We start from the raw sequence: 13,322 nt of genomic DNA on the forward strand, positions 1-13,322 counted from the left end.
TAGTCAAACCATAGTGTAAAAACAGGTGAGCTGGTGCTACTCTTTTTGGCCATTTTCTGGTGTTTTGTGGTGGGGAAATGAGCGGGTTGAACATAACATGTCAGCCCTGTTACCCATAGTTAGACAGGCTATAAATGTAACATAATATGTCAACCCTGTTACCCATAGTTAGACAGGCTATAAATGTAACATAATATGTCAACCCTGTTCCCCATAGTTAGACAGGCTATAAATGTAACATAACATGTCAGTCCTGTTACCCATAGTTAGACAGGCTATAAATGTAAAATAATATGTCAACCCTGTTACCCATAGTTAGACAGGCTATAAATGTAACATAATATGTCAACCCTGTTCCCCATAGTTAGACAGGCTATAAATGTAACATAACATGTCAGTCCTGTTACCCATAGTTAGACAGGCTATAAATGTAAAATAATATGTCAACCCTGTTACCCATAGTTAGACAGGCTATAAATGTAACATAATATGTCAACCCTGTTACCCATAGTTAGACAGGCTATAAATGTAACATAATATGTCAACCCTGTTACCCATAGTTAGACAGGCTATAAATGTAACATAACATGTCAGTCCTGTTGCACACAACAAACTTCCATTCCCCCCCATCACAAGGGAATTTACATCTGTTTAAAGATGAAATAATCAATCTTGTTACTTAATAGGCACTTAATATAGTCATTTTTTTTTTAATTACCTCTTAAAATGGGGAAACACATTTTGTCTGTGCTCTTTATGACAGAATGTTAAAAATAGGTGACTACTCAAAAGGCACCCAATTGGTGGAACAACTGATAAACCATTGTACAGTTGAAGTCGGAAGTTTACATACACTTATGTTGGAGTCATTAAAACTTGTTTTTCATACACTACACACATTTCTTGTTAACAAACTATAGTTTTGGCAAGTCGGTTAGGACATCTACTTTGTGCATGACAAGTAATTTTTCCAACAATTGTTTACAGACAGATTATTTCACTTATAACTCACTGTATCACAATTCCAGTGGGTCAGAAGTTTACAACAACTAAGTTGACTGTGCTTTTAAACAGCTTGTGAAATTCCAGAAAATTATGTCATGGCTTTAGAAGCTTCTGATAGGCTAATTAACATAATTTGAGTCAATTGGAGTTATACCTGTGGATGTATTTCAAGGTCTACCTTCAAACTCAGTGCCTCTTTGCTTGACATCATGGGAAAATCAAAAGAAATCAGCCAAGACCTCAGAAAAAATTGTAGACCTCCACAAGTCTGGTTCATCCTTGGGAGAAATTTCCAGACCCCTGAAGGTACCATGTTCATCTGTACAAACAATCGTACGTAAGTATAAACACCATGGGTCCACGCAGCCGTCATACCGCTCAGGAAGGAGACACGTTCTGTCTCCTAGAGATGAACGTACTTTGTTGCGAAAAGTGCAAATCAATCCCAGAATAACAGCAAAGGACCTTGTGAAGATGCTGTAGGAAACAGGTACAAAAGTATCTATATCCACAGTAAATGAGTCCTTGACATAACCTGAAAGGCCGCTCAGCAAGAAAGAAGCCACTGCTCCAATACCGCCATAAAAAAGCCAGACTACGGTTTGCAACTGCACGTGGGGGCAAAGATTGTACTTTTTGGAGAAATGTCTTCTGGTCTGATTAAACAAAAACAGAACCGTTTGGCCATAATGACCATGGTTATGTTTGGAGGAAGAAAGGGGGAGGCTTGCAAACCAAACTGTGAAGCACGGGGGTGGCAGCATCATGTTGTGGGGTGCTTTGCTGCAGGAGGGACTGGTGCACTTCACAAAATAGATGGCATCATGAGGCAGGAAAATTATGTGGATACATTGAAGCAACAGCTCAAGACATCAGTCAGGAAGTTGAAGCTTGGTCGCAAATGGATCTTCGAAATGTACAATGACCCCAACCATACTTCCAAATTTGTGGCAAAATGGCTTAAGGACAACAAAGTCAAGGTATTGGAGTGGCCATCACAAAGCCCTGATCTCAATACTATAGAACATTTGTGGGCAGAACTAAAAAACAAGCTACAAAGCCTACAAATCTGACTCAGTTACACCAGCTATGTCAGGAGGAATGGGCCAAAATTCACCCAACTTATTGTGGAGCTTGTGGAAGGCTGCCCGAAACGTTTGACCCAAGTTAAACAATTTATAGGCAGTGCTACCAAATACTATGTCAGAGTCCTGTGTTATAGGTGGCAGGGAATTCAGGCGCAGGAGAGTCAAACGGAGTGTAAAATGGAGTCTTTTAATGAATGTCCACGTAACATGCTCCATAACACTAATAAGAACAGATATAAACAAACATGACGAGGACCCGTCACACACCTATACAATAAACACACCACTGACAATAAACAATCTCTGACAAAGACATGAGGGGAAACAGAGGGTTAAATATACAACAGGCAATGAATTGGATTGAAAACAGGTGTGTGGGAAGACAAGACAAAACCAATGGAAAATGAAAAATGGATCAATGATGGCTAGAAGACCAGTGACGTTGACCGCCGAGCACCGCCCGAACAAGGAGAGGCAACGACTTCGGAAGAAGTCGTGACACACTAATTGAGTGTATGTAAACCTCTGGCCCACTGGGAATGTGATGAAAGAAATAAAAGCTGAAATAAATCATTCTCTCTACTATTATTCTGACATTTCACATTCTTAAAATAAAGTGGTGATCCTAACTGACCCAAGACAGGGATTTTTTTACTAGGATTAAATGTCAGGAATTGTGGAATTTCCGACTTCAACTGTATCATGAACCAAGGATCAATGAGTTATTGGTTGACGGTTCATGCTCTTACAGACTGAGGCTGTCATGTAGGCTGGACAAACAGCATACAGTAAAGGGTTAGAACTCCAAGTGCATTGTTCCACTGCATCAATACATCCCAAAGTCTCACAGATGCTCAAAGTACATAAACAAACATGGGCCTCAAACAAAGAGCTTTACACATGAACTCGATGACCACATCCGTGTGTAGGTGTGTTCATTGCAGAATAAGTTCATAAACAAAGTGCAAGACGACGAGGTAACGGGAGAATACTACAAAACAGATCCGTTTCAGCTCCATGTGGGCTCGCTTCCATCCTGATGGCCAGCGGATAGGGCTTCGGGGGTGGCCTAAGGTTATTGACTGAAAATAGATCAGCTCTATGAAAGGGGTGTTTCAACATGCATATGGGTCTAAAACAAACAAACAAATGAATATACTAAATGAAAGTCTAGCCACAATAACCAAAGGCAATTAGTATAATCAGCCTCTCTCCCTGAGGGGCCTGTAACTCGCTATGGAGGAGGAGGCGGTGTGGGGGGGGAGGGGGGCAAAAATGGGATGGCCCACTTCCTCAGGAAAAAGCATCTTGCTCTATAGCCAGGAAATGGCCAACGCCAGCCCTGGAGTCCAGACGAGCCTCTGGAACAGAGAAGCAGGCATTGCTTCTAAGCTGTCGGACCTACGAGGACACAGCAGCTCACACACCCACTTCGACCAGTTACATTGTCCGTGTGGCCCAGGGATGCCACTGCTGTGAGAACCACGGGGATCCTCTTCTTAACAGCATAACAAGGTAAGAGCTGGACTCTGGGCCCGTGTGAAACCATATTACACTTTTCATCTCAGTTTCATGTTGTCCAGGGTGCCCCTGGTCCGGCTGGGCTCCAGTCAGAGCTCCCCTCGGAGGCAAGTGTTCTCACCCACTCATAGAGAGCAGGGCTCCGTATTGGTCAGAGCGGAGACCAATGAGAGACCAGTGAGCGGCGGTATTCAGTGGATGCTTTCTTTAGAGTCATTCAGTATGTCACTGCTGTTTCATGTATAGTATGTATGGTATGTTTATGCATCTGTTGTTGTGTCTGTACTATAGTCTATGGAATAACATCATTTAAATATAACTTTCTCCAAGATCAGTATTTTGTTAGCATGTATCGCAGCACTTGATAATACATACAGGGCTCCAAAGCCTTGTGGGTCAGGAAAAGCCATGCATAGATAACTACATGAATACACACAAAGAGCAGATTTGCTTAATTGTGAGTCCTTCTAGAAACATCCCACACAGTGGACTAGCCACAGCTGTTCATCTGTTGGATGTTTTGATCACGTTTTCTCTGGGTGAAAAGTGAAGAGTACATTGGCTACGTAAAACAACGTAACTGGATTCCGTGGGGTGAAGCTGTAACGTTGGTGCCGTTTTAACCAACGTTTCAATGGTATGAATGCCTTGTTTGAAGCGGTGTAGTACATCTGAGCTCCACTGACCCGCTGACCACATGTCCAGTGTTGAGGGAGCAGCCGTCTGATGATTCATTGATGATTATCTGAGAGTCCATCAGGGAATCTCTGTTGTCGTCTGCACTGTTTGTTCCTGCGTGTTTGTGACGCATGCACGGTCACGGGAAATTCAACGTCACTTTTTCTAGAGACATTAGAGCAACAATGACAAAGTCTAAAAATGAATCATATGAACAGTAGCTTAATATAAGCCTTCAGTCCTATTTTTTATTTATTTAACCAGGAAAAGCCCATTGAGACTCAGAGGCTCTTTTTCAAGTGGCCAGTATAAGCCCTCTTGTGAGATGTCTTACAGTGAGGCTCTATATAACCAGGGACCCCATTATTCACTCCTTAATACAACTGTGGGCACAGGTCCACCTAGGCAATTCAAGTTTGGACAGTTCAAAGGAACAAGACCTGTTCCCACTAGGGATTTCAATGTTGAACAATCTGACCTGTACTTCAAAACGTATAACGTAAGAGTTTCTGTCTGGCCTTAATGATTATACATGGAGTGATATAACATACTATAGTAGTCATAGCAGTCACAGTACCTTATGAGAGATAGTACAATGTTTTCAGGCTATAAAGTATGTTAAGTGGATAACTACACTGTTAAAAATGTGTGCTTTGCAACAACAAAACTAGTGACAACTGAGTTGCCACCAACTTGAAGGAGATGAAACCTTAACTTTGATGGAGTATTGAAACCAATAATCCCGATGATGTTTTGAATCCTGTCTATTGCAGAATTGGATACTTTTTCTGAAATGTCTTCATGTTTAATATTGTTTTATATATTTGATAATTTGCCATTATATACCTTTTTTGGCAGGCGTTGTCAAGTACAGTATTCAAACCATTAGCACTGGCTAGAGTTTTTACAGCAAGTATTGCAAGATACTGTATTTGCCGCCACCATTTGAAGTTGGAAATGTGGGAATGGGTTCTCTCATTATTGAAAGTCAACTTTCCTGACAGTTCTGATATCCATTCATCGTGATTCATTACACCTCATGGCACAACACGCTGCTTATTAATACTAATAAAGAAATACATTTTTTTTTTCAAACATGCATGCAACATTGTATATATAAGAATGTCCCAAAAAAATATTACCCACAATCCTCTAAAAACAGAGCCACGTTGCAAGATAGGAAGTGCAAGGAGATTAAACCAGAGACTTCCAATGAGTTCAATAACTCCATTTTCTCTATCTTTGGTTATCCTCATAAAAGACACTTACATTTTGAGCAACATGTTAAGTTGGATTTATTCTTAGTTGTTTAGGTAAAATAACATTCGCCTCTGAATAATATTTTACTGTGTGGTTGAGTGTGTAAAATTCAAATAGAATTCCAATGTGTTTTGATGCTGCCTTTTACATGCACGGAAACAACAAAAAAGGTTTTTCACAACACTCTTGAAACCCCCAATATTCAGATTGAAGGACCACTTTGGCTGTTTCAGAGTACTTCTATTCATTTTTAAAACCCATGCGGTGTATCAGAACACTTCCATTGGGTTTACATTCAAACACCCTCCAAACACCAGATCACAGCTTAGGTGCACTACTTTTCATGGTTTCATTACACAATCATGTCGTTTTGAGACGTTCTATTTTTACAGTGTCATATATCCAATAAACAACCGCAAGCAATACAAAACTTGACAAAAAAAAAGAGCAACTTCATTCTCAACATCAGGGACAGAACTGCCTGCCAAACTGAGGACATCGTGGTCATGTTGCCAAGGTCAGTGGTACCAATGTCATGATTGCAAAAGAGTTTAACTCAGGAAGGAAAAGCTGAGGCAGAGAGAGACAGAGACCGAGAGAGAAACATGGGATGTGTGGGAGTATACTGTACATAATTACATTTGTCACCAAGCCATTACAGCACACCCTTTGATAACCAAAATGGTTCTGTGGGAATCTTCTTGTATCCTCTTTTTCCTACAGTCCACATGACAATTGACTCGCCTGCTGAGTGATGAGCTAGCTGCATCCCCCTGCCGTCCACCTGAATTAGCATTGAATTAGAACGCTCTGAACCTCTTCAGGTCAGGGAAGCGAGTCTGGCGTCTATCCTCTCCCCAGATGGGTGAATCGTGAAGGCACCCGGATGCTACCTACTGCAGTCAGCGCGAATAAAGGATAACCGCAATTCCTCATGTGCTGTTGGCTGCATTTGTTTGAGTGGGACAGGAGACAGATTGATGCGCTGAGACTGATGAACCGAGAGGGCATTCAATAGGGGCCCTTCACTCAGTGTGGGTTGGTAGAGGTGCTCCGAGGGGGCTTCCCGTGACCTGTGTGGGGCGATCAGTGCAGGATGCAGGCAGGCTATGATTGGAGCGCCCCCCCGCTGTTCCCACACACAGGTGCTACATTGTGGAAGGTTACATAACCATGACGACAAACAAGGAAAATGTCCTGATTGGCCAGAGAGGGTGACACGGTGAATATTTTTGTTGAATTCACATAGTGAATTAGTTGACAACTTAACAAAAAATGTAAATGAAAACTAGACTTTGAACTGACGTCTGCGCCGATTGTCATCCAGCCTGGAGTGGTGTGCAGTGGTTCCAGGCCCATAACAGCGGTCTGTGGCTTTGGAGAAACACACACAGAGAGGGGTTGTGTGGACAGAGTGGTCTATAAAGATTTGTTTTTAGTATCTTTTAGCGTATCCTGAAGACAAAATGTCACCTGCCCATGTGAATGCAGATGCCGCCGCACAATATGCATGGGTTGAGAATGCAAACGTTATCGCAGAAGATGGAAGCCTTTTCTAATAGCATGCCATCTCGTTCGTTCAGGAATTCCAGAACCTCTGTGGCAGAGCCTCTACCTCAAGAAATATTGAGCTACTAGAACTACCCTCATTCTTTTGCCTATCGTTTCAATCCTAGAGTGAAAGACGCTGAGATGATAGAGATATGGAATTCATTCCACAGTCATGAAGATGACCTAAAGATAACTCACTGTCTAAAAAACAAAATAACACTTGGGGGCCGTTACGAAACCGCCGAAACACTGCCAAGATGAACTGTAGTGACAGCTTGGGGAAAAGGATAGAGAGACAGAGAGAAAATGTTAGATTGACAATGAAGAAGGCAATCTTATGCAGCGCTATTTCCTGTTCCCTAAAGCCTGAAATACACTCCAATTGCGTGGCTCCTCTTTATAGAAGCCAAGGCACACAAATAACCACTCTGTATTCACAGCATGCCTTAGATGTGCTGCCAGTGGCTATGTTTCCTGTCCCTCTCATCACCCACATGCCAATCAACAGGAACAGGCCCAACTAGTGGTGTGCTCAAAGTGTTTCCACTCAGACAGATCCAATCACTGCTCTGTAATTCATCTGTTTGGGACAGGGCATTGGAGGACTCACTCAACGGGATGCTGAAAGGTGGCAAAGTTCATTCCAACTCTCATATCCATGCAGTACTTGGTCTCTACTCCCAGACACTGGAGCATACAGAGCACCCTGATTCTGGCCAGGGGAGACTATTCAGAACTGTATTACCTTGACATTTTAGTCAGTTAGCAGGCACTCTTATCCAGAGCGACTTACCTCAGCAATTAGGATTAAGTGCCTTGCTCAAGGGCACATCGGCAGACTTTTCACCTAGTTGACTCTGGGATTCGAACCAGCAATCTTTCGGTTACTAGCCCAACACGCTTAACTGCTAGGCTACCTGCCGTATATGGGGTGTATCCATTTAGTGATGGATTGCAAATCATTCTCAAATGATCTCAGCGAGGGTAAATCCCTGCTCTCGTGCACAGGTGTCAAACTCATTCCACTGAGGTCTGAGTGGCTGCAGGTTCTTCCACTCCTCCCTTGTACCTGATTGAAGAATCAAGGTCACTAATTAGTAAGGAACTCCCCTCACCTGGTTGTGTATGGCTTCATTGAATAAGTTTGACACCCCTGGTGTACTGTATCTTCATGCAACTCGTTGTCTCTGACAAATACGTTCTGGCATTCCAGCATGACTTAGCACTATGCGAGGTGGGGTAACTGAGTACTCAACTGTCCTTAAAGAACTGCAGGCCAACTGCTGTTAGCCAAGGTGACTGGCTCTTCCGGTTCAGAGTCTGTGTCCAGCGGCAGCCCAGGTTAATCAGTATCACCATCCATTTTCAAAGTCAAAATCACTAAAAGCTTGATGCTTGTTGTGAGTGCTGTGCGTGCTGTGTGAGTGCTGTGCAAAAAAAACTAAAAAAAACACTTACGAGAAACCATTGCTATTCTAAAGTGTCCACCGACTACGGAGCGTAAATATTTATAATTCATGTGTATTAGACTCTTTCACTTGTCCCCATGACTTAACCTTGTAGAACTTTTTAAGATGGTTTTTGAGGTCAGCCAGGCTGAAAGGGCACTCTGGGGACCATCCTTTGTTTATGCATCAATACATCAGCGGCTAAGCTTTTCCCAATTGTTTACTGTACTCTCAGCCTCCCAGGCTCAAACGGATTTCTCAATGTTTTTACTGAGTGCCAGAATTGAGAGGAATTGAGAGGAAAACGGGAGTTTGTGTAGTCTGGGGTTCTTCGTCCAACACGGCTCCAAACAATGGTGTCCTTATTGGCTGTCAAAAATGAAATGTACCCCGCCGTGACGCACTCGTACACAACCCCTATTGTCTTTTTGAGAGTGAACTGATATATATTTGAGTGACTTCCTTTCAGCACGCGTGCTGAGGCCGGTTTGCTCTGGACAACTTACAGGCCAGTGAGGCCAGAGAGAAGGGCAGAGACAGGACATTGACCTTTTGAGGGATGTGCTCCATTCGTTCACAAGGCACAAGGGGGTCTTTTGAGTTCAATCTTAATGGACATTTTCCTCTGGCAAAATACGTGAAGGGAGCCTGTAATGATTCAATTTTAACTCTATAGCACCACCTACCCCACAATATTCCATCGTGGAATATTGCCATCAGTGCTCATTAATGATAGCATCCTATTTATGTAGACTGCAGAGGGTGTCACTCTCACAGAACGGACAAAGGTAGGCTCGCATAACACACTAATGCGATGTTTTGTGGATAAACTGTCTACATTCCTAATAAATCATCAGTCAGGATGACTGCCAGAAGCTCAAGCCATTGGCTGATCCAGGGTCATAATGCAACAGGTGAGGTAGCCTACCGTAGCACTGTAAACCTGACTGGAAATTCCAGGGGAATCCCGTCTAGGTTTTTTCCCTTCAATTTAGTATACTGCTTTACTGGAAACGTGCGGACAAGACAGCGTGGCATTACACGTCTGTAAGAGATAACTTATTAACTTGATTCTGACAGCAACTCTAGAGACCTCAGTCGCACTGCTGTCAATGCCTTCGCGCAATGCCAGGGTTGCTGCTCCGCGTCACGGCGATAGGCTCCTCGTCCAGAAGCCAGCCCACAGAAAATAAAGGGAGGAAGCTTTATGGGACTTTCAGCAGTGCACTGAGCGCAGCAGTCTCTCACCTGACGAGACAACGTTATCTTGGTTTGTGACGAGTTCTTGGATTTCACTTTTATTTGTATTTTTGGTGCATGTTTTTAATAAGCGAGCAATCATGAATCATGTAAGTAGATTGATCTGTTGTGTGTTTCTCTGACTGTTATTGGATATTCATTATGATTTTGTCACTAATGGACTGACACTGATGACATTGACAAATGGCATTAACCTACAAACAGTAGTGTCTAGGGAAATGTGGTACATTTACACGTTGTAATTGTATTCATTATTTTTCAGTGTTGTGTATGATGAAACATAAAGTGCTATATTTTAATTTAAAGATATTTGCAGAGACCATCTCCGATTTTCAGTTTTTGTGTTATATTTACGGTTTGTAAAACTATACAATTTAACCCCAAAAAATGTTAAATCACATTATCTGGTGTTAAAATCTGTAGCTAGTTTGAGATTCATGAATCTCTTCAAAATGCTTGAGTTTATAAAGAGTTAAGCTCAGGGTTCTGCATTAGAGACTAATCTGATTAGTTCATAAATAACAACTTCTGTAGAATAACTATTGATCAGAAAAGTCTCTAATGCTGAACACTGAGCTTGACTCTCTTTATAAACTCAAGCATTTTCAAGAGATTCATGATGTATTCCTCTGCACTCTCAGGAGAATTTAACTCGAAATGAGATGACTGTGACATATTTTCTTCCAGCAGAAGAAAGTCCAGAAAGTCCACTTCTTTTTTGGGGGGGGGGGGGGTCCCCCCCTCTTTTAGATCTGCTCACAGCCAGCACTGTGGATTTAGACATGGGTCTACCAGAGAACGGTTAACAATTTACTGTCCTAAATATGTTGAAATAAGGGACCTGTCATGGAAAAAACACAATCTTTGCCGAAGTCTTACAGTGTTGTGTTAGCTGTTGCAACTACTGAGCAATGCTGATGCGATAGTGAGCTGCTTTGCTTCATCCCTTAATATGATCCTGATGACAGATAAGGTATTAGAGCTCATTGTTCAAAGCCAACACTGAGATTGGAAGCCTTGATTGAGATGAAATCTGGCCCACCAAGGACACCGAAGGGCGAAATCACCTGTTGTTTCATTTTTCCTCGTAGATGAGGAAATAATTGAGGGGAAAAAAACAGCCTTTTCAAAGTAATCGTACTTACTCGTACAGGTATTTCCTATGCTGCTAATATGTTTTATTGGGTTCACATTCCCATGTCGCCAGTCTCCATAACACCATCGCTCTCAGGACAGTTTCTGTCCTCAAGGAAAGTTACACAAAACTGTGTGTTTTTGGGGCCCTTCCAACATTATTGGGCCTCTCCTCTAACCACTGCCTTCATTGAGTGGCCTTAGGCCAGGATGGAGACGGAGAGGAGCCCCTCATATCTGACACATCTTGACGGCAGGCCTGGCCTCTCTGCAGTAGCTCGATGCCCGCTCTCTCCCTTCTGACCTTCAGAGAAGAGACAAGATGTCTTCAGAGAGGGGAATTTGGACCCAGTGAAGTCTTTAATTACACACCATCGTGTTCAGTTCAACAGTTCAAACTTATTCTAAGCCTTTTTCTCAGTCTCTAAAATGTTAAATAGCTGGTGTGTAGGCCTATTCAAGACATGAGAGTAAAGAGGGTTGTTTGTTGATTTGGCTAACAAACAACACATTGGCATCATACATATCCAGCCAATCCAGAAGGACACGGTGTACAAGCTTTTGAAGTTTATCTGTGTCAAGAGAGATGAGACCCTCGATAGAGTGTGTAAACAAAACAGAAATGCCTGGCCTGGCTGGTGAGTTGTGCCGTTGGCCTGTTGCAGAGGTGGAGGGGAGGGGACCAAGGGGGACCTGCCCCTTTTGTCTGCTACTTGGTCCTGGACGAGACAGGAAGTAGAGTTAGTCTGGGAAAGTGGTCCCCGTATCTCCCCCAGTGATCTAACTGCTGCTTTCAGAATGGCTCCTCTGATTAGGTTATAATTAGAGCAGGAATTACAGTGTGGCTTTAGTAGCTAAATAGATGAGGAGGTGTGGGAGAGCGGGATGGATAACAAGGAGGGCTGTCCACGGGACCACTTGTTACATCCACTCTCAAAAAAGCTTATCAGACATCTGTGTTACTAGTGACACCAACTGTCGCCAGTGCCACATGCTCACACAACTCGGTTTGTCAACATCATGCTTCATGTTGATGTCCCTCCGTGAATATCTGTGCATTTAGCAAGCCATTGTTCATGAGACTTTGTGTTTTCGACCAGAAGTCAAAGATGGGCCTATCATTTGCTTTGCAGAACTATTCCGTATCTCTTTAGTTTCCTTGTTGTCATGCCGCTAGTTGGGCTTGCTTCCTGTTGTTTGCTCATATGTGTTTTCTGCATGTCATGACCTTGAACCAAATGGGTAAAATATAACTTCATTAGTAAGGGTGTGTAATAACACATTTATAACCAGAGTCATATGCAGGCTTATTCTGTCACATCACTTATATAGCCCATGTTGTGTAAAGAGAAATTAAATGGTTCACTGTTACATAATATCCCTTTCCACAAACCGGTCATCAGTTGTCTGTCTCAGTCGTAGCAGTTTCCTTCGCCCCATGGTTAACATCCCCTCCCTAGACAGGTGGGTATTTTTCCAAGCTGGCAACCTGGTCTAAATAAGTACAGCTGTGTATATCGCTCTTATATGGTATCACAATATTCTCAGTGTGGTTCCCCTGGAGGTTGGCTCTCTAATTGCACAGGGAAACCTTACAGGCTTTAGCCACCACATGGAAAAAGCATCCAGACGCATTGTCATTCTAAAACACTTAGGGAAGCCAGAAAACAATAGGTCCTCTTTAGGAATTTAAAACACGTTGACCGTAATAATTTTTGTAAAGCCATTCATGTTATGGAGAAACATCATGAATCAAGTATTTTTTTCAAATCTGACATGGAACGTGTTTTAGAATATGTTATACCCAAGCTAATCATTCATCATGTTTGACTTTACCCAGAATTCATCAAGGAATTTTCATTGATTAGAACAAAATCAATACTTTTTTTTGTTTGTCTCAAGTATCGGTAGGAGTAGGTAGGAGAGCATCGTAAATTGGTGAGCGATGGAGGTCTCAGGATTTTCCATTGATAAATTCAGGACTTCCAACTCAAATGTTCTCAAATTGCCACTTTCCCTTTCCCCCAAATAAGGGCACGGAACTAGCGGCCTCCATCATTATCCTAAAGCTTTTGAACACACACACAGAGGAAGTGATTCAGCGTTGTCCCTTCCCCTTGTCACCAGCCGTAAATACCGCAGGGCTCTCGGTGTGGCAGGAAGCCCATAGAGAGGAACAAATAGGTTTTCTTGAAAAGGGTCAAAGGGCATCAAAGACTATAGCGCATAAACAAGTAGAACAATGATCTGAAACCTAATAAAATAGCCCCAGATCCTGGATCTTAGCCACATAACCATAATAACGTAGCACATCTATTCATAACCACCTTCCCACCCAAATGGAAGCAGGGTTAGAGTTTCCATGGTGATTCCTGTT

General features: G+C 42.5%; 1 protein-coding gene across 3 annotated transcripts in view; it reads left to right on the forward strand.

Moving 5' to 3' along the window:
- The first annotated feature begins 3,455 nt into the window (after nt 1-3,455).
- LOC135546170 (tumor necrosis factor alpha-induced protein 2-like) overlaps nt 3,456-13,322 on the forward strand; it is a 34,101-nt gene continuing 24,234 nt past the window's right edge. Inside the window, exon 1 of one of the 3 annotated variants that reach the window (XM_064974368.1) lies at nt 3,456-3,608. The gene's annotated coding sequence lies outside the window, so the exon portion shown is untranslated. Of the gene's footprint in view, nt 3,609-9,597; nt 9,901-13,322 lie in introns of those variants that run through there. The other 2 variants (XM_064974369.1, XM_064974367.1) reach the window with 2 other exon arrangements.

Source organism: Oncorhynchus masou, chromosome 9, assembly GCF_036934945.1.
Source record: "Oncorhynchus masou masou isolate Uvic2021 chromosome 9, UVic_Omas_1.1, whole genome shotgun sequence".
NCBI classification, from domain to species: Eukaryota; Metazoa; Chordata; class Actinopteri; order Salmoniformes; family Salmonidae; genus Oncorhynchus; species Oncorhynchus masou.